Below are 19,840 nucleotides of genomic sequence, written 5' to 3' on the forward strand. Positions count from 1 at the left end.
GTGTGATTACTTCCTGCTGTATTACAGTCTACACGAAATTAGATTTTGATACTTCTGTTGTTACTGATTTCTCAGTCACAGCGAAACCTTTTTTATGTCTCAGCTCTTCTGTTTTATTGAATATTTATCTATATGTTGTCACTTTCTTCTCTTTTGTAGCGTAGAGCTCAGTAGTCGTTAGTTCTTTTGGTGCTGTTACAGATGTTTCAGTTACAGTGAAACCTTCTTTGTGAGTTAACGCGTCTTCTGCATCATTTAACCTTCGTCTTGATGTCAGTTACAACTCTATCTCTACTTTATTGTATGTTTCTTTAGTCAGATGTATTTTATATTGGACTATAGACGCCAGTAATGGTTAGTACTTTTGTTGTAACTGGCATCTCAGTTGCAGTGAAACCTTCTTTGAATGTGAACTTTTGTTCTATTTCATTGTATTTTTCTCTTGGAATTCCCACTTCTTGTGTTACAGAACACACTTTAGTACTTTCTGGCACTTTCGGTGTTGAGGTAAGTTTCTCTGTTACAGCGAAACATTCTCTGGATCTCATCTCATCTCCTGTTTTATTGTATACTTCTTCAGGTGATTGTCATTTCTCCTAATCTGAGGTTGTAGACGTCAGTGGTTCTTGTTTTTTTATGTTATCAATTTTTGATTTACAGTGAAACCTTCACTGTGTGTCAACTCTTCTGTTGTTTCATTGTAACTTAGTCTTGGTGTTGTTTCTTCCTCTTCTAGCACAGAATAAAACACAGCAGTAGGTATGAATTCTTCGTCTATTTCATTGAAGTTTTCTCTAGGCAAAGTGTAGACTTCAATAGTTGTTAGTTTGTTCGATGTTGTTATCATCTCAGTTTCAGTGAAACTTTCTTTGTGTCTCAACACTTTTGTTTTATTGAATTTTTCTCTAGGTATTGTCACTCCATCCTTATTTGTAGTGTAGAGATCAATAGTTTTTTTTGGCGCTGTTACAGATGCTTCAGTCAGCTAAACAATCTTTGTGAGTTGACTCGTATTCTATATCATTTAATCGTTTTGGTTTTCCTTCTGTGTAACATTATAGACATTAATAGTGGTTGATACTTTCCTTGTTGCTGATGTCCTGTTACAATGAAACCTTCTTCAGATGTCAACTTTTGTTCTACCTCATTGTATATTTCTCTCGTAGTTACAACTTCCCCTTGTATTACAGAATATAAGTCAGTAATTTTTATACTTTGGGTGCTCAGACCAATTTACAATAAAACCTCCTTTGGGTCTCTTTCCATCTCCTGTTTTATTGTATACTTCTTTAACTGTTGTTATTTCCTTCAGTACTAATTTTTCAGTTACAACAAAATGGTTTTTGGATGTCAACTCTTCTTTTTAATAGTATATCTCTTAAGATGATGTTAATATCCCCTGGATTACAATGTAAACGTCAATAGTCGTTTGTACTTCTGTCGTTAAAGATTTTGCAGAGAGAACGAAACCTATTTGTTTCATTCAATATTTGTTCTGGTGTTGTCATTTCCTGCTGTATTACAATATAAACCTAATTAGCTGTTAATATTTCTGTTGTTACTGGTTTTATAATCACAGTAGAAGCTACTCTGTAGATCTCAGCAGTGCTCATTTTTTGTATGTCAACTCTTCTTCTGTTACCACTTTCTCGTGTGTTATAGTGTAGAGCTATCTGCGTGTGAATCGTTTTCCGTTTAATTGAACCTTCTCTTAACAACTACTGGTGTTGAGGTTCCTTTAATTTTAGCATTTGTTTTATTGTTTTCTTTCCAACAGTAATAGACTGTGCATTAGTCGTTTCAAAAACTGGTGTTGAGTTGCCTTGAATTTTAATAGGTGTGTGTGTTGTTTCCTTTCTACCAGTAACAATTTGTGTTATTGGCTTTTTTTTTAAGCACGAGCCTTGAGATTTTTTTCATTTTAGCAGTGGTCTTTATTGTTTCCTTTTCCTTAGCAAAAACCTGTATTGTAGTCTCATTAATTATTGACATTGACGTTTCTTTAATTTCAGTAGTGGATTTTATTGTTTCATTTTTATCGTAAACTGGTTTTATTGTAGCCTCTTCAGTTACTGGATTTGAGGTATTTTCAATTTCGAGACGTGGTGGTGCTATTTCTTCTAAGTTTGTCGCTTCATTAACTCCAGTTCATATAGTTGTTGTCTCTTCAGTTTCGCAAGAATTTAAGATATAAAATGGAAAATAAAATAAAACTCTCTGAGAAGAACTTCGCGCCAATAATATAACTGTCAGATGCCTGTTAGTGTTTAGATGAAGATTGTTTTGACCCTTGTATGATAAGGAAAATAATTTTTTTCTTGGAATAACAATTAAACTTAACGGGATTACTTTGTGTTCTGTATCCATTTTAAGTTAAAACTGAAAAACTTGCACAGGTAAGGGGTTATATTTGTGTAGATAATCGGTAGTTTTGAGGAATATGGTGATCTATACAGTATACAAGTGATCAGAACATGTACGTCAGCGTAAGAATGAACCAGCTTGCTGTAGTTTATATTAAGTTTATTTCTTCTGTGACTACTTACCGCTTCTGTAGGGAATAGATACCCAAGTGTCGACTGAGTAACTAAATAAATCTTTCTTACTGCTTATGTGAGGAATACGTCTCCATGTGTTGACTGACTGTCCAAGTAAAACATGCTTACTGCGTACGTAGGGAATATATCTCCAGATATTGACCAAGTAACTGAATAAAAAATACTGATTGCCTTTGTAGCAAATACATCTCTAGATGCTGATTGGGTATTTAATTTCTTCATCTGTATGGTACAAGTCTTCAGTTATTAACTAGGTAACTGAATAAAAACTACTTACTGGGCAAAATCGCCCAATTCTAAATAAAGCAGTGCAGTATGTGAAGTAACTTTATAGTTGGCCATAGTGCACTTTACAACATTTAACCACACTATGTCTGCAGATACTGGATCATGCAGGGATCAGCAGACGGCACGCTTTCACCATTTTTAAATATTCTGTTGCTATAGCGACAGATACTAAAAAATAGACCATTTTAATTCACAGTACATTCTTATTATTTCGTGAACCTACTGGAAAATATATAGATTTCGAACTTTAACTGACCTTCTCCGGGTATTTCACCAGGTGTTACCACGTGCCTAGTACTAGTGGTGGGTTTTACAATGACTGGACGTTTCATTATGATCATTTGAATAGTCTTCTCCGTTCCCAAAACTATTCAGCTCATAGGTTACAACAACTCCAGTAGGCCATTTTGGATCATAGGCCTTGCGCAGTCGTTACCTGGAGGCTTACACGTCTGGATAGCACAAACAAGCTCGTTACCCATGTTACTTTCACAGGGATCGTCTGTTTCTACCTGTTTTCCGTCAAATAAGATGTGTCCATTCACTATGTTGCCCTCTACGGAAAAAAAAATTATTTATTTCATATCGGTTTGGGATGCTGTTTTAAATTTTAACATCTGTCGTAGGAGTAAATTGTGTAAACTTTTGTTTACCAAAAGACTATCTTCGATCTCAACTGCGGAAGTTTATAATGAATATGAATATATTAGGAATGTTAAATAATTATAAATAGTATTGCAATTGTAAACAGTTTAATTACACATACGATAATCTTCATAATTTTGTATTGACGCACACAGTGTAACTAATAATACCATTCTCTGGATGGGATGCAGCGAAGTTTTATTTTTATTGTATTTCAATCACACTTTTTTAACTTCTTATTAAATATGATTTCTTTAGATTTTACGCCATCTTTTACAAATTTTCATTCATATATTAAGTAATAATTAGTCTGAATTATTGAGTACGATAAATGAGCATATTTTCTTTAGAAAAGAATATTTAAAGATAATTATGCAACTCGCTTTATGAACCGAATTATAGGAATAACTTTCACATGATTTTTCATAACATGCCCCTGTGGGAGAATGGTATATCATTGAATTTACAACGCTGATGTCAGGGATACGATTCTCCTCAGTGGACACAGCAAGAAACCCAAGTAGACTTTATTATAAAAAACCCACACACTCGTTAGATAAACATTTATTCTGAAAATATACCCAATATTATAAGTTTCTGCATCTTTTTACGACGTATTCATTTTCCTTATGATAATCATCTTCTTCATCACAAAAGTCCATATTTTCATTATGTACAACTTCATCATTGATATTCACAATATTCTCATTGTAATTTAGCTATGGTCATTTTATTCTACCGTCTATTGCATTATAGGTAACTTTCTTCCACATATTTGACTCAATTTTGCAGAAATCGATAATTCATCGTATTCACCACTACAATAAGAGTATGCTAAATATTTGAATATCTAGGCCTTTTACATTTGTAAGCTAAAGGTTTCAGTTACAACTAGAATAGCAATTGTTTCGACAATCGTTGAAGCAGTCGTTAGCAATTTCAATCCATTGATTTAAAGCGGTCAGTGGTCCACTGAAGCTGAAAAGAGGCCAAATCGTTTTTTTTTACCAGTTTTATTACTTGAAAAAGGAAACCGAGAAAAAACTATTTCCGCAACGGATAATTTTCTTCTGACCAGCATAGGCTTACACATTTTGCAGACATAGGCGGTGTTAAAAATCATTTACCTAATAATGGTTTTAAAACTACTTTATTTTAACATATGTTTCTTAAAGTAAGAAGTGGGAAATTTTGTGAAACACATTAAAAGTTTTAATGGATTAAACATAGTGATTAGCTGACACATCATAAACTGTGTCTTACTTAAATTAGGGACGGCTAGCACAGATAGCCCTCGAGTAGCTTTGTGCGAAATTCCAAACAAACAAACAAAAGCTGACACATCATAAACTGTGCTTATTAATCGAAACACTACCAAATAGAATTCTGGTAACTTCTTTTAACACTTAGTTTGTGAATCAAGGAGACGTATTTGGTGAGTTAATTTTCAAACAAAACTTTTCGGTATTTTGTTTTTAAATTCTAAATAGAGATTTGACCTTCTTGCAATATTTGTAATATGGTTTGCTCGCAAGCGTGATCGAATTCTTACTAGTTTACAGGCTACAAAGGAATAAAATTCATACTTCATTCCAAAAACCAATAGGAACACGATAGTGACCACAGACGTTGGGAAATACAAGATCTAGTTATTCAGTTCAATAAAGCTGTTTTGTTCACATTTGTCGCGAGTTATTTCAATAGATATGGTTGAAAAAGGCTCAACGAATGTTACTTGCTGCTTTGAGGTAGATAAATGCGATACCAGCCTAAACACAAACATTTCCACTAATTTGTGAAGAGAAAAACATTTCGGCCAACTCCCTAAAATTCACAACTTCTTGTTCGAAAACTATTGAGAAGTGAGCTCTTTTGGCAGTAGGGTGAGGTTTGGAGGTTAACAGATCGAGCTATTTTTTTTGGTTCGAAGTTGAATATCTGATGCCATAAGTATTCACTAAGTCCACCCAATTCCCCAAACTCGATATGAAGGACGCGCATGCGTAATATACCGTTCCCAAAGCAACGTTGCTTGTGTGTGACCAAACCCATCAACAAGCGCTGTGTAAAGTTAGTTTGATGTGTAACTTGGCAACGTATAGGCCTTCTCTCGCTCGCATTATTACGCTAAATGTTTGTGTTTGTTTGTTTGTCGCGGGTACGCTAAATATACTAACAAAAATTTGAAAATGCCGAAAGATTACAAGACTGCAAGAAAGTATAATCCCGAGTGGGAGAGACTACCCTTGGCTGAGTAAGAGTACTGATGGCAATGAGCAGGTATATTTTAAAGTAAGTAAGAAAAATCTGCGTCCCAGATAGGCCATCTAAAAGACGCACAGTGAGACAAAAGAACAGTACTATAAATTTTCCAAAGACAACATCAAAAGCTTCTAAGGAACTAAAAAGATGTGAAATAGAACTCGCGGTTGTGGTGTGTTCTCACTGCTCTGTTAGTGGTATTTACCACATTGGTGATGTCAACAAGAAACAAGGGAAGTTGCCTCGAAAACCTTCGATTGCACCAAACTAAGTGCCCAATGCTCATTCAATTCGTGATTGTCCTTGTTTAGAAAACGAAGTAATGAACAAAATAAAAAACAAGAAATACTGGAATTTCTAGTGATAGAAACGTGCGTTTGTACAAGATATTATGACGAATATTATGGGACGGTAAAAACATCATTTTTGGAACTTGTTCCTGTCGTCGAAACAATGGGAAGTTTTTTTTATGAAGCACTGTTATCTCAGCTTGAGAAAAGAGAGTTGAGTCTAGCAACATAGTAGAGGAAAATAATTCATTGTGGTCGAGACTTCGAGATGCGTCACCAAATTGCGTTAAGATATCATGCACCTGCCACAGTTCTTCGCTTTACATTCATAAGGGGTTTGAAAAACTGTCTTCAAATTTAGGTTTTGTTTTGAGTGAAATTCCTGCATGGTTCAAGGAAAGCGCCCTTAGATTTCCGAGTTAAAGATTTATTCGAAATTATGAATGCAGGCGATGAAAGGGTTTGTGTGTCATTACCTTTTCAAAAAATGTCAAACACAAGATAGCTAGTGCAAAGCAAGGTTATGTCACACGTTTTGTTAAACTGGGAAAAATTGAAGACGTACCTTACATCCACAAGCCTGTATGGAACACAGCACGTGCATTACGAAGTACGTTTGATTGCGGACATGCTAGCAAATGACGTAAACTATCTATTTTTTTTTTTTTTGCGGTACCACTGGTTTCTGCTAATCCTGAAAACTAATAAATGACCTTGACGTTCTCTACAAATTTCTTCAAAGTAGGGTATATGATGTGAACGGAATACAGCTGCCTATGTCAAAAGTTCAGTTTGGTGCAAAATTTGATTCCGAGTACGAAAGATGTAAAAAGAATTCCAAAGGCCAGATTCGATTTGTAAAGGAGAAATCCCGTGAAATGATTATCGAACTGGTGTTTCAAGTTGAAAATACACTGACCACAAACCGGCAGTTATTCGTTGAACTGAAAGAATTGGCTCCTAGCATTATTTTTTCTCAAACAGACCGACTATCTTTCAGGGAACTTCCATTTCAGAATCTTCTACGCAAAAAAAAGCAACAGATGCGTGTGACAGCCGATGCTGCAAAATTTTGTTACCCTTGGAATGAAGAAACTAGTGTGTTCTACGACGGCGTAATTCGAAAATATTCCGTTGAGTTTTGGGGAGGAATTATGAGGTATCGAGATGCTTGCAACACACGTGTTAATGAACATCTAGGAACCTGTTTGACCACCCCAGTGAGTAAAGCAGTTGTCGAACGCATATTTTCCCATGTCACCTCTGTGAAAAACAAGGTTCGCAATCTTATGAAACTGCGCATGTCAGAAGCCATTTTGAGAATCAAAACACACCTTATGATGAGTAGTAACTGTTGCAATGAATTTAGAGCAACAGATAGTATGTTGGAACTATTTAACACAAAAACGTACAATAGTAAAAATTATGCAGATGACGATCTTCGTGCGCTCTTTGACTAACCAGCATGGAGCTAGGATGTCCAGTGAGAGACGTTCACAAGAAAATAAAAAAGAGGATGAAAAACGAATCACCAAAGTAACAAACTGTTAAAAAGTCCTTATCAAGTTTCTTTCCTTACAGTTTGAGTATGTAAAAGTTATTCCTCCAGAGTTTTTTAAATATTAAAAAGTAAGAAATAAATTGTCATGTGTTCTTGTATTCGATTTTATTGAAAGGTTGTTTGCAGTGACGGTATCGTGTCTAGTACCTTAGTGCTCCTGTAGACAACAATGCAGTATCAAGGACGTAAATCAGACCCTTTAAAGCTTTCAGTTTTTAACTCTATGGCAGAACCTCACCAGTCACCATGCCAACAAAGACAACATTTTCGAAAACTGTCGGTAAAGCTCATGTTATTTTGTGTGTTTGTTTGTTTGCTTTATTTCCATACAGTAATATGCATATATCATACAGGTTATTTATAAATCATATAGCCTGAAACAAAAGGAAAATTTGCAAAAGATAACAATCCCTTTCATACGAATGATATAATATGGCATAAATATACATGAACAATAGATAAAAAAATATATATGTATATTAATCCATTTTTCCTGCAAGCTTAGTCTGATGATGGATTTTAAGTTATTTGATTATTTTGCTACTGAAGCTACTTAATTTGGTCCAAAGACTATACAAATTTATTCTTGTGCAGCAAAAGACATCTGGCAACCCTGAGCGAGAGACAGGAGGAGAATATTATTGGTCAGTTACAGTCAGTGTACTATAGGCCTTGGAAGCTATAATTGTAATTAATGCCTATTAATTGGAAAACTACAGAACTAGATCAGGAACATTACGAACCGTCTAACTTCAGTAAATTAACTTCGAACGTTAGAATTCCTACGAGAACATTAGATACTGTCGTCGGCAAACACTTATAGGTGCTTCAAGCTTATCCAGCCGTCAAAAGAACGTCGATAAAAGATTCAGTTCTCTTATTTTCTGTAAATTATAGATAGATAGTTTATTATAAAGAAAAGTATAAATAACACTAAAATTTATTTTCTTTATTATAACAACTGTTTTTCTTGCTCTGTTAGATTGTCCATGTTAATTATAGATGGGAATAAAGTTAAATTAATAGAATGTAAAGGTTCAGACGTAGTGACTTACTGGGACCAGTTAGTCGTCGATTTACTGCCATCCACCACGAAGACGCCGTTCTGGAAAAATACCTAAGCGATTAGATACAACGTTTCTTTGTTGATCTTACATCATCAAAGAACACTACGTATACAGTTGTTATGTGCAAGAACTCAGAAATGAAACGGTTAAGTATCTATGACGATGCCTAACAGTTTCCTCAGATTCGTTATTGTACTTTAACAGAGAGAGAGAGATAATACCAGGTTTTTTTTATTGGTCCTAAAGAAGTGGTTACTGTTTCTTGATTAATTTAAATGAGAGCATTTCGTGTTTTTAAGGGGCTAATTCCAACTTGTTAAGAAGTCCTTATGTTATCAGTTAATTTGAACAAAATTTTTCATGTTAATAGGTATTATCCTAGAAATGGGTCAAGGCTTAGTGGTTACGGCTTTCGTCATTGTTTTTTTTAATTACATACCACGTCATAGGTCAAGGTTATAAATGAAGAATATACCTCTCATCTATGAGTACAGGAATTGTTTTTGATTTCTTTTAAATTTCTACCAATCTTACTCGAAGAAACTTAGAAATAAAATCTCAAAAGCAGTCAAATAACTATGTGGGTTTTCAGAGAAGTTTATTTTTCACTACGTTTTACGTCAAAAGAAAGAGCCTCGTTCTTAAGAATTTAGCTCGCAAGACTAGACATGTAACGTAGGCAAAGTAGGACCAAACTTGAAAGGAAAGATGTATGTACGTTATACAAATGGGTAGTTATATAACTAGAAACAAAAGAAAACAAATGCTAGTCTTCCAAGATAACTTTTGATTAAACTACAGTATTACTCTAGTAAAAACATCATGCCATAACTGTAATATTACTTTACATAAAACATTATACTTTACTTGTAATTAATATAGTTTTGTATATTAGTCATTCTACAATGTTACAGAAGTTGTGGATATGACGAAACAACAACTCATCTGCAATAATATGACAAATAGTAAAGTTTTCTAAAAACAACTCTAATAGAATCCACGTCATTTTGAGAACTGATTGTAGACCGATCGTAGTACCAAATGTTCTGTATACCTAGGAGAAGAACGTAACATGTTAGGAAGACATTCAGTGTTTTATATTAATCATTATTCGATATTTTAGGAGTTATTTATATTCCGTGTTCAAACGCAAAACGATAAAAAAAAAAGTATACTCAAGAGGAATAGGTTATGAGAGAAGACTGGAGAAAGTTACGATAGCCCGATGGAGTCAGGACTGAAATAGTTGAATTCCGCCAGGTTTCAAGGATGAAATCGAAAGACAAACACAAAAAGAAAAATATAAAGAATACATTGAGGATGAAAAAGGAAAATTGTTGTTTTTAACTACCCAGATCTCTGTTGTTTATTACGCTAATGTTCTGTTCATTAAATCAAATGCTTCTGGAGCTTCAAAATCGTAAACAGCTCACTATCTACTCCTACTTACTGCTAAATGTATTAACGTCTTCACATTAGAATCGTATTTTTAAAAATAGCTTCGATGTTGATGAGGAACACTATTTCGAAGCACTGAATAATGCGTGTTGTAATGATCTAAATCATTACACTCACAATATATTATCGGTGGGCTGAGCAGATAGCCCGATGTGGCTTTGCTATAAGAAAAACACAAAACACACAATATATTATACAATCAAAACTTAACATAATGTTGTGTTGAAAATCTACTTCCGTATTAAATCCGTGTCCTAATTATATCACGCCTCATGAAACAGAAATAATCTTAAATTCAGTGAAATAATTTTCAACGCACAATCAGCCTGACGCAGGAAAATGGTCCTTACAGCAAGTTACCTAAGCTTTCAACTGTTGCGGGCTGTCATGTGGAAACTGTTAAAACGATGTTAAAACCCAGCCTCTTCTGGTTTTCCCAATTATTCTTGTGTTTTCCTCTAGAATAGTTGTTATAATGCCAATCAGTGTTAACTTACTCTTACGATTATTGTTGTAACCTTATCAATTTTACAACTCCTGGGTTTAACTAGGCAGCTTAACGTGAAAAGTGAGTCGGAAAGCATGGGGTTCAAAAAGATGGAGACGAAAGTATAAAGCTGGGGAAGCAGAAACCCAGATGGCATGACCGTGTGTCATATTGTACGTACTGTATATGTACAGTATAATAGGTGGGTTTAAGCCCCCAAAAGTTCCCGTGAGAAAATGGACTATATTTAGACGACGAGAGATCTTTTCAGAGAGAGCAGGCAGCGGGGGTTTTCATATGAGATATTTGTGAAAGATGACACCAAGATGTATTGTCGTAAAAGAACAATATGGTTATATATTTCAACACTGTTACATATCTCCACATATAGTCAGAGCATGCGTAGAATTAGGAACAAGAGCTGTGAGAAAAGCGATGGTAGAATCTACGATATCGGAAGGATGACAGTCCAGTTCCAGAAAGTAGTGTTTATGGAAGGAAGCAAATGATTAGTTTTTTCCAAGACAAGAAAGGTGTACCATCATTTAGGATATTTGTAATATTCTGCAAATTTAGAGAATAGACAGTTTATAAAAAGTTAATATCGTACAGCAAATAAGGATGGGTCACGATATTGGTGAAATTTACGGTGTATAGGAACACTGTTTTGGGTGCATTGAGCTTGAGACGCAAGCAAAGACACTAAACTAAAAACAAATTGACTGCTAACTGTAAAACCTTATCCATAGTGGTCATAGTTGAACAGTGAGCAGATAAAGTAATATCATCAGCATACTGATACAACTGAACAGGAAACCGAAGGTGAAACATATTGGCAACAAAGAGAATGTACAAGAGAGGAGAGAACAACAAACCTTGGAGAACACTAGCAGAGAGAGTGAATAAACAAGCGAAATGTTGCAGCAATAGAAACAACAGCTCCCCGATTACTGAGCTAAGAAAAACCAACATGAATATAGTAAACCAGGAAGTGGAACAGATGCACCTTTTCGAGTAAACCACGATACCACACTGAGTCAAACGCACTCTAGAAATCAAAGAACAACGTACAAAAGGGTTTACGAGAGTTCAAATGTTTGATAAGAGAATCAGACAACTTCAGAAGTTGATACATGGTAGAGAGATGGGGACGAAAACCAACTTGAAAACTGGACTACAGAATATGCTCGAAAGAGAAACTGAAAATAACAGTAAGACTGATGTCAGGTAAAATGCAGGTTTACCAGGTTTCAAGAAAAGAAGAATAACATAAATCGTCCAGAACTCGATACAAAAAGTGGTAGAAAGAAGAAAAGTATAAAACAAAGCGAGAAGTCGAAAGAAACTCAGTAGTGATCCCATCAGGACGAGTTGCAGAATTACTTTTGTTGAGACGTGCATGACAGACATCAGTAGCAGTGATTGCAGCATGTAAATAGTCATTAGTCAGAATATGTATGGAATTAAGAGTGAGAACTGTGATAGAAGCGATAGTACAGGGTGTTCGGAAAGTCACTGTGCAGTTTTGTCTGTTAATAAATATATAAGTGCACAGTGACTTTCCGAACACCCTGTAGAATCCACTATGTCAGAAGTATCACTGTAATCAGGAGGGTGACGGTCCGGTTCTGGAAAGTTGTGTTCATGGAAGGAAGCAAACGATTAGCCTTTTCCAAAGATGAAAAATGAACACCATCCACTTACAGATTTTCCTCAAAGTGCATACAAAGCACGTTCACACTCAAAAGTATGTTTGATAGTTTTCATTATAATGCAGGTAAGGTTATCTCTGTTTGGTTAACTTGTATCCAGAGTTATTGCTGAGAAGCGTAGTTCTCCGAGACTAGTATAACTAAACAATACACAATGATCAAAGAGTAGATCGATTTGGACCTCCCTTGAATTTAGACTTCGAAATTAAACACTTTTCGGAATACTAAGTTTATTTATTAAAAAGTTTCTTTATTACGATCATGGGCCCGGCATGGTCTAGCGCATTAAGGCGTAATCTGAGGGTCGCGGGTTCGCGCCCGAGTCGCGCCAAACATGCTCGCCCTCCCAGCCGTTGGGGCGTTATAATGACCGTCAATCCCACTATTCGTTGGTAGCCCAAGAGTTGGCGGTGGGTGGTGATGGCTAGCTGCCTTCCCTCCAGTCTTACACTGCTAAATTAGGGACGGCTAGTACAGATAGCCCTCGAGTAGCTTTGTGCGAAATTCTAAAACAAACAAACATATTACGATCATAATCTTTAACGTATTTGTTATTGACTTTGCTATATATATTTCAACACTGTTATGTTCCTTCACAAATACCTTTATCAAGCATTAAGATTATACCATATTCACTCACTAATTCTAACTTTTTAACATTGCACCCCATAATAAACCAGGTGTCGGGTAGGGTCTAATTACAAATACTTTTACAAAAAAAAAAATTATTCACATAGTTTTACAAACTTACAAACAAAATAGTCTTCTATCTGGACTGGAACCTAACAATTTATCGACGGTTCACAATAAGCGAATGAATTTCGAGTTAATATCGGTACAGTTCACGTAACTACTAGCTAGGTATCTACTTCACTGAGCAAACATAAATTTTCTCCCACTAAAATATCTAATATACTCGTAGAAAGACTAACGTCTAAAGTTAATTCTCCGAAGTTAAACGGATTATGATATTCGAAATTTTTAAACGTCCGTTATCAAATATTTGTAGCTTTCTGATTAATAGTTTACAGTATACTAACCATAGCAAATCAACAACATTAAAATTATCACTCCACGTTGCGTTGATTACCTTTAATAAGCTTTAACAGTATATTTTCTAGAAATTTCAGCTAAGGTAACAATACTGGTATTTTTACATACACACACAGTACTTTGTTAATTATTACACTCGAGAATCTTCTACAAATTTAGGGAATAGCAGGAAATTCGCAGTACATATTTAACAACATAAATTACATTTCTAAGTATATTTGTAACTTACGCAAGCGTCGATATCAAAATAAATATATAATAGTAAAACAGTTATAGGATGAAGATTATAGACCAAAACGATCATCCAGTTGACTTAAACAAATAGAGAGTTGTTTATAGGCTGCTTTTAAGTGATTATAATAAACACCGATTATTTGTGAAAAATAAAAAAATATCAGGGAGAGACACTATCTCGAATGAAGTTTTAGACAAAACTAGAAGTAACAGTAAAAAACGTGGAGACCAGCAAAGATAGTAAACTGATAAATATACTTGATAAAAACCTCAATTTCAGTATGGATCAGGATTAAAAAGATTTTAACTCTAATATACCGAAATAAACTGGGATCTGACGTGTGAACCTAATTATTGTCAAAATGATATAGTAAATATTGAATGTAAACAGCATCGCAAAGATAAAGTTGTTATCGATGGAAAAAGAGGAGACTATTTATGTTTTCAACAGTAAAGATATAAATAATATATTCTAGTTGCTATGTTTTCCAAAAATTAAAAATTACAAAGCAGGATGGTGCTAGAATTAGTGCTGAAAATACACTACCGGAAATATTTTTTTCAAGAGCTGAATTATATACTGGCAATACAATGATTGAAGAAATTGAATTACCATGTCAATCACATTATACACAAGAAATAACAAATTTTATTAATGATTATAGTCCTTGTAAAGAACATATTTTATTTTATGGATACTTCAGAAACTCGAAGTCAACAAATTTCAGTATTTGATGCAAATTTGGTGGTGAAAATGGTAAAGCTGATATTGATCAGTTGGTATAAACATTTAAACATAATGTTTTTTAAAAAGAAAGTTTTGCAAAAAAATGGATTGTAGCAGAAAACAGTAATTAAATAAAAATATGGATTCCTTTTAGATATTATTTTGTAAACATTAATGGTTTTACGAAAGGCAAATAATAATTAATTAACAACTTCTTCCCAGTCTTTCTCGTTATCGAGACAGTAAGTCCGCATCATACTTTTCAAAGTATAATGGAATCTCTGGAATGGAATAATGAACAGTTTACTGGTCCAAATAGACCTATAGTCATGACAATATTTCTGTAATTGTGGCTGCTCTACCTGATAACCTTAGTTGACGTCACAACATGCCTGTAGTCGTGTTCTACAACTTTATATGATGCCCAAACGCCTTGTAACCACAGTATATAACTTTCATTGACGTCTAAACATATATAGTTAAAATCGAAATTTACCGATAACCGTGATTGCCATTAAAACTTTAGTTTACCTCAAAAATAACCTTAGTTGGCATCCAAACATATTTTCAACCGTAGTTTACAACTTTCGTTGACGTCTAAACATACAGTTAAAATCCAAATATACTTGTAGCTGTGGTTTACAACTTTACTTGACGTCCAAACATGCCTGCAACCTTCGTTGACAATCTTAATTGACGTTTAAACATACTGTAACCGTTCAGTCAGGTAACAAAAAATTAGAACGGTAAAAAATTAATGTAATGGTCTCTGTCTGTGTGTTTAACTTGACTTCAGAGCAAAGGCATATATTTGCCCGGCAAGGCTAGGTAGTTAGGGCTCTAGACTCCTAATCTGAGGGTCGCGTCACATCAAACATGCTCTCTCCTTAGCCATGAAAGTGTTATAATACGATGGTCAATCCCACTATTTGTTTGTAAAAGAGTAGCCCAAGAGTTGGCAGTGGATGGTAATGAGTAGCTGTCTTCTCTGTCGTCTTACACTTAAATTTGAAACGGCTAACGGAAATAGCCCTCATGTAGCTTTACGCGAAATTCAAAAACGAAACAAATGGCATTTGTTCAAGCCACAACTCACCATGAAAACCAAGATTTCCAAACAGGTCAAAGATAACATGGTAGAGAAATATAGATCAGGAGAATGTTACAAAAATTTTCAATTCGTTGATTAAAACGAGATTCTCGAAACTTCAATTGGCAATAATACTGGCAATCTCTAGAGTTCACATAAACACATAGTCAATTGTTGACATTTACCCTCGAAATGCTGTAACATATTTAGATATTACGCAGGACTTTCACAATACACTTTCAGCAGTATAAGTTACATGCATTCCTAAATATATATTAAACTGAAACAAACATAAATATTAAAATCAGTATATAACTGTAAAACCATTACACTTGTTATATAATCAACTTCTAACTTCACATCTTTTAAGCTTGTGCTGTAGAGTCACCATCTCGATTCCTACGGCATCAACTTCTAGTTAGACATTTTACAGTTATATGATAAATAATAGCCTGTTACGTATTATTATTTATTTCAAATTAATCTCCGATTTGTTATGTCATGTATGTTAACGTATTACTATTTCATATAACCGAAAATTTTAAATTGAGCTTAGTAGTTATTTAAATGATTATAAGTATTAAATTTTTTATGTTTGCCAACAACAATGATGTTACACACAAGTTCTTTTTTTTAAACACAAATCTATTTTAATACACAAACATAAAAACACAATATAATTTAGTATATCAGTTATTACTAATACTTATTACACATAGTTTATATACAGAAGTTTTACAAACCTACAAACGGTCCAGGTCCATGACAAGCAAATCAATTCCGAGTTAATATTGTCACACACCTTGATTAATATAGCTAGTTCTGTTGGCCTCTCTAACGACGTCTTTCTTGGCTAGCCTCACAACCTGATCCAGTTCTGTAGTTTTCCGATTAATAGATGTTAATGACAGTTACAGCTTCCTACAACTACGGCACACTGACTCTAGCTGTCTAATAATAGTCTCTCCTTTCTTTGGATAGTCACTTCTTTACAGGAATCATGCGAGCTTCTAGAACTTTCGATAGTATTTTCGCGCGTTTTCGTCAAACAAGTATTATTAAGTTTTCACTTTCTAGAATTCTCTGTAAATTTCGAGAACAGGCGGGACTTGCGCAATACACAGTCAAGAATATACGTCACATACAAAAAGAAAACTATACGAAAACAAACGTAGACACTAAAATAAATTCACAATGGTAAATTTGTTACAAGCCGTATTATTAACGTTAATATTTCGAATGTTATAGGACCAACATCTAGTTTGACATCCTTCATTTTGTATAATAGCCTTGCATATTAACAGTACTATCGAAGCGATTACTACGACATGAACTTCTAATAAGAAATGTTTATAATAATGAGTGCCAAATTATTAGTGTTATGATATCATTTGCTAAGGCATAGGGAATTGTTATACACATTTCGATTTTAGATAAAAACGAATTGCTGTATTATTAGTGTTATCATACTGATTGCTAAGTCATCAATTTCTCTATAGTCATTTATCAAATTAATGTAATAATCAGATGTAAAATTGTTTGTGTCATCACACAGGTTGTTACGGCATGAAGTTTTAGTCAGACGTATTTTCAAGTCTGTATAATAATCAGTTGCTATATTATAAGTGTTATCATATCGGTTGCTACGAAATCATCTTCAATTTAGATACCTTCCACATCTTACTATAAAATGTTTGACATGGCCGGTGGTAATGCACTCGACTCGTAATATAAGGGTCACAGGTTCGAACCCTTGTCACACCAAACATGCTCGCCCTTTCAGCCGTGGGAACGTTATAATGTCACGGGCAATCCCACTATTCGTTGGTAAAAAAGTAGCCTAAAATTGTTGGTGGATGATGATGACTAGCTGCACTCTTTCTAGTCTTACACTGCTCAATTAGGAACGGCTGGCGTAGATAGCCCTTGTGTAGCTTTGTGCGAAATTCAAAACAAACCAAACTGAACCAATTACAATAAAAATAACCCATTTTCTGCACATGCATATGTTTTAACGTTCATCACCCACAGTTTGCTATCCCGACTTTCGTATAGTATATGAGCTATTTTGTTTTAAGATTTTTGGTGAAAAAAAAAGAGTGACGGTAAAAACTTCTGAAACAGAGTATATTTCAACGTTATTATAGTCTTTTGGCTTTGAAGTTAAAGAAACAAGTACTTAACCAATTAAATGAGTCAGTTTTTACCTTCCACAAAGCTAGGTTTGCAATTAGATATTTAATGACATAAGAAAGAAGAAAGAGAAACATATATCTAATATTATTCTTTATAGAATACTCACTTGCTTAACAGGTATCCTCAGCTAGTTTGTATAGTAAAGAGTAGACATATTATTAGTGTTGGCATTTCAATGCTATAGCACCAACTTCTAGTTTGATATCTTACCTATTCTTTCTAGGTTTGTATAATTATCACTTGTCATGGTTGCTTCACTGTAATTTTGAAATAATATTTGCAGTTAATTTCACAGTGTACTTATTATTTAACCTACATGTACAAAGCTTTAGAGAGGGGAAAAGTAATTATATAGGTAGTAGAATGAAAATTCACAATCATCTCCCGATATCTTTAGTAGCGAACATGCCTTTCCAGAAATAACAGTTTAACGTTTCGAGTTGTAAACACAACTCTAGGAACAACTCTGACGTCTTAAGTAGTTGACACGCGACTACAGAAACAAGATCACACACGTTCTGATTACTAAACAGTAGCAATAATCTAGGCACGGCAACATGGCGTTTTAAGTAGTAAATATACAGCCCCAAGAACAACAGCGTTTTGAGTAATAAACAGACAACTCCTGATACAACACAATGGCATTTTGAGTATTAAACAGAGAACGCCAGGAACAATAATTCGGCATTGTGAGCAATAAGGAACAGTATATCTGGTATCTTTATTATGCACATCCAGACCACGAAAACACTGATAACATGACTGACCTTCGTGTCGCTTTAACCCATTGTGACTACATCAACATATTTTCATGACATTCATGCAAACATCATATTTGCAAACGAAAGAAAAGTAAACTTGACTTTTGGATATCCTTCCAGTGTAAATTGGTTGATTTAGCACAGAAAATAAGGTATTCTATAGTCTTTAAAGGTAAATTACTTTGAAAAGGGCCGTAGACTTTGAACAAAATGTTGAAAAGGAGGGAGGAAAAACTCATTTTCAAATGAAGATATCACAGCAGAGGTGAACAGGCAATATCAATGCTTTTTATTCAACTGTCAGATATCGTGATGATCAGAACAGCCATTAATTTCTGTACGATCACCTGACTTTAGGGCTAAGCATTTATATAAAAAGTTGCTATAACCGTGACAGCATTCTTACTGCTTTTATTGCACATTTGTAATAAAATGTAGATACATAAGTAACAGTTACCATATGATAGTATATTTATATACTGAGACAAAAATAATGAACTGGCGACGTTTAGCAAACAATTTCTTACTCAAACAATGCTGAAAATTTGTATCTGTTGTTATTTAAGGGGGGGGGATGTAAGTGAGTACTAAAAAACATAATCGTGGTTTTCAGGAAGGAGATATGGAAGGAAAAATAATTTGATGTGAAATACTGTTCTAATGTAAACAATAATAATAAAACTGTATAAATGCTATGTGCATTTGTAAAACCACTATATTCATTCAACGATCAATAATCAAAGTGTATTAGAGCAACAAACACCAGTAAAAATATAAATGCCAATAATAAAAGTAAAAACTATAAATGGAAATAATAATCATAAAACATGTATTATACCTACTAAAAATAGTAAAAACTATAAATACAACTCATAATAGTAAAACACTGCATTAATGTAATTAACAATAGTAAAATATTGTATTAATTCAACAAACAATAGTAAAATTAAAGATAAAAGTAGTAATAGTAAATTACTTTGTTAATGCAACGAACAAGAGCAAAACACTATTAATGTAACCATGAATGAATTTATATTAAATTTATATTAATGCAATGGAACAATGCAAAACACTGTATTAATGTAACAAACAATAGTAAACCATGGTGTTTATGCGCCTAACAATTGTAAAATATTATTTTAGCGCAAAACAATATTGTAAGGCAACAAATAATATTACAATCTATAAATGAAACGAGAAATATTAAAATCCCATATTAAATCAAAGAATAATAGTAAATCATTGTATGTATGCAATTGAGAACAAAAAAGCTATCTATCAAAACACATAGTAATGTGTAGACACGTGTTATTAATACGAGTGATAGGTTATCGATATTTCACCTAAAGTAACTCGGACTGTACTGATCCATATCATCGTATATTTTCAGTTGATGTGCTCTACTAGACTCTTGCTTTAGATACCAGATTTCAAGGTAATCCATTAAGGAA

General features: G+C 34.0%; 1 long non-coding RNA gene across 4 annotated transcripts; it reads right to left on the reverse strand.

Moving 5' to 3' along the window:
- Window positions 1–1,991: 1,991 nt before the first annotated feature.
- LOC143236302 (uncharacterized) lies at window positions 1,992–16,685 on the reverse strand. Of its 4 annotated transcripts, none has more exons than XR_013019531.1 (4): window positions 16,176–16,685; window positions 8,660–8,709; window positions 8,348–8,488; window positions 1,992–3,402 (listed from the first exon to the last, which is right to left on the reverse strand). It is a non-coding gene; the product is annotated as an uncharacterized LOC143236302 (long non-coding RNA). The 4 variants fall into 4 exon arrangements; XR_013019532.1 differs by having other exon boundaries at window positions 8,660–8,721; XR_013019522.1 differs by lacking the exon at window positions 8,348–8,488.
- Between the last annotated feature and the right edge of the window lie 3,155 nt (window positions 16,686–19,840).

The sequence above is a fragment of the Tachypleus tridentatus genome, chromosome 2 (genome assembly GCF_004210375.1).
Source record: "Tachypleus tridentatus isolate NWPU-2018 chromosome 2, ASM421037v1, whole genome shotgun sequence".
Classification (NCBI taxonomy): domain Eukaryota; kingdom Metazoa; phylum Arthropoda; class Merostomata; order Xiphosura; family Limulidae; genus Tachypleus; species Tachypleus tridentatus.